We start from the raw sequence: 3,114 nt of genomic DNA, 5'->3' as shown, positions 1-3,114 counted from the left end.
TGGCAGTGTTAGGTTTACGGTTGGACTCGATGATCTTAAAGGTTTTTTCCAACCTAAATGATTCTATGATTCTATGTGGATGAGGCATTGAGGATGAGGGGGTGAGGGAAGAGGTAGTGGGATATAGGGGCATTGTCCAGATGGGGATGAGGGGGCAGTGATGATACAGAGGACGATCACTGCTGTGGGAACATCCACTGATCCTGCATCACCTCTGCCTCCTGTCATTCCTGTAATGTGTCCAAAGAAGTCAAGGGTATCACACGCTGAGAACACTGCGCTCAGAGTGACTGAGTTTGAACAGAGATCTAGGACCTAGCCAATTCATGCTGCTGGATGCAATTTATATGCCTCAAAGGACCTTAAAGATTTGTGTATGAGCTGCCTATGCACAGAGCATGGCCAGTCCAGGGACACAACAACATCCAGCTAAGGACACATCCAGTGTGAAATGAAAACAGCAGAGGTCCACAAAGAACATGTGAAGACCAAGTGTTTCCTCCGCAGAAAGCATGGAGCCGCAGAGAGCGTGAGAGCAACTCCTCTAGGTCAGATCTAAGCCCTGCATATCCCTGCATCCTATTTTTGCAAGTTGGTATAATAGTGGATCCCAAGAGGAAGAGCACAGGAACCAGAGCTGGGACCGAGCAGTATTTCATCTGTTGCAGACTCACAGCTTCTGACAATCCGCAGCTTAGAGCCCTCTTGAGCCAGAGGCTGCATCTGCATCTCTGTGTTTAATAGCCCTCAATCAATTTTTCTCCCACAAATTTGCCTAATGGCTTTTAAAATCCTTTTCTACTTTGGCCGCTGTAAGCACCCGATGGCAATGAATTCCACAACATGTCACCCATGAACATTTTACCCCAAGAAACACTCAAGTAAAAAATTACTCCCATTCACATGTTTTACAGCTCTTGCCTAGCCTTTTCATCGGGCATCCCAACTACCATTTTGTGTGAAATGGTGAGTATCCATTCCTACGTGCTCTCTCCATGCCATTCATGGTGCTCTTAGTCTGCGTATCCCCAGCTCAGCTGTTGCTTTCCAAGCTGAGTAGTTAGTTTCATGTGAAAGCTTGTCCACACTTTTGATACCCCTTCCTGTGTCGCAAGAGTCTCTGCAGCTCTTCACAGCCAGCTTTAGAGCTGACTGTCCTGAATAGCTTGGTGTCATCAGCAAACTCTGCCAACTCATTGTTCATCCCTTTTCTGGATTGTTTATGAACGTGTTGAAAAGCAGTGCCTGGTACTGAGCCTGCCTTAGGTACCACAGTACATTCTCTGGCCATTTAACATTTGCATTCCTCCAAACCTCTCAGGCAAATATCTCAGCCTGGCAATTTGTCACCATTCATATTATTGATTTGTTATATAATCTGATCTTTTGTCACCTCATTTTGAGACAATTCCTCTGACTGTCCTGTAAAGAAAGGCTTCCTACAGAGTAAATGCTACAGCAGAGAACGAACTTTGCTTTTTTACTATAGCCCTGTCTCTCCAGTGACCCCATTTACACCCTCATCATCCTTGAGCTCTACGTATCTTCTGCTCAAGTTCTTGCCTTCAGTGTTTTTGAGCACTACTTTTTACCTTTTGGCCAGTTATTTGTCAAAATCTCTTTTGGTGTACATTTGGCCTACCTTCCTTGTTTGGACAGAGCTTTTAGTTGCAGAGGATGTCTGTTAAAACTGACAGATCACCCCCAGTGCAGGCTGTCCCCGCATCAGGTACAGCTAAACTGGCAGACAATTGGCAGAGCTGCAACAGGGAATCAAAGTCCACAGAAGATGGGAGGCTGTCACAGGAGTGCCACGGGGGCTTGTGGAGGCACAGGCAGACAGGAAGGGCACCTGGGGTGTGCTGTGTATTTTATGTTTGGTTCCAACCTTTTTATTCCCTGTCCTTGTTCTTATTCCCAGCTGAACTTTTGCCTTCCACTTTGATAAGAACCAGTGGTTTACTTTCCTACAAGTCCTGTCTGGTAGGCACAGGACAAGGTCACCACGGGAGCTTGTGGTGCTTGGCTTACAGACTGGTAGCAGGGTGGTGTAACAGGTGTGTGTGCCTGGAGGTGGCCCGGGACATGCTTTCGCAGTCCAGGAGGTGGTGACAGGGTCTGCCAGGGTCAGCACAGGGCTCACACTGACAACCAACAGCCTTCCAGCAGGGATTTACCCAGGTGGGCTCAGACAAGGGTATGCCACAGGGAGCTGGCAGCAGCAGCTCAGGCCCTGACAGAGTGTCCACGGCAGTGCCACAGGGCTGTAGCTGGTGGCACCAGGGTAACTGGTAACTGTCAGAGCAGGACCTGGTGGTGGCCCACACAAGGCAACGCCTCCTGTTCGTTTATACGGTGGTTCAGGGAACGGGATTTTGTGCACGATACCTGGTGTGCACCATCAGTGCCTTCTTGTCCAATAGCTGCCCTCACTGTCGTCCCTTTTGGTTAACCATACTGGATAAAAGGAGTAACGGTCTGGAGGGAGAGAATGTCTCCCAAAACAGCAAGCAGGCACCCGTGCTTATACAGAAGCAGGGTGGAACAAATAATGAACATGCTAAAAGAAACCAGAGATGGCCACAAAGAGAAGAAAAACATCAACGAGCCAGAAACTTTCCAGAGGAATGAAAACATCTGTAAGACTTCTTGCTGGGAGCTGGTGAAGTGGTTTCTGGGTGCACAGTGCCTGGGCGGGCACGGGAGCCCAGCCAGCTGCTCCCGCCTGGGGTGCAGCCCCCAGCATCCAGCATGGAGCAGCGGCTGTTCAGGGAAGATGGCGAGGTGGCAGTGTTCAGGCACTACGGGAAGAAAGGGAAGGGCTGCTGCGAGGAACACGGGAACACGGAGGCCCCACCGAGAGGGGACTGGAAGGGTGGCAGATGCCTGGACGGAGGCCGGGGCGAGGAGACGGCCAGCCGGCGGGTGGCCGGCATAGGCCAGGCACTGAGACGGATGGGTCAGGCCTGGGAACCGGGGCTCTGAGGCGGGTGGGACAAGCCCCGGGGCCTCCCCGGGCACGGGTACCTGCGGGGAGCAGCTGGCGGGTGCGGGGTGGCGGCGCCGGGTCCTGCGGGAAGCGGGGCTGCGAGGGCGCCGGCCGGCCCCGACGGC

Source organism: Aptenodytes forsteri, unplaced genomic scaffold, assembly GCF_000699145.1.
Source record: "Aptenodytes forsteri isolate BGI_AS27 unplaced genomic scaffold, ASM69914v1 Scaffold160, whole genome shotgun sequence".
Taxonomy (NCBI): Eukaryota; Metazoa; Chordata; class Aves; order Sphenisciformes; family Spheniscidae; genus Aptenodytes; species Aptenodytes forsteri.
This window is presented reverse-complemented; position numbering follows the sequence as displayed.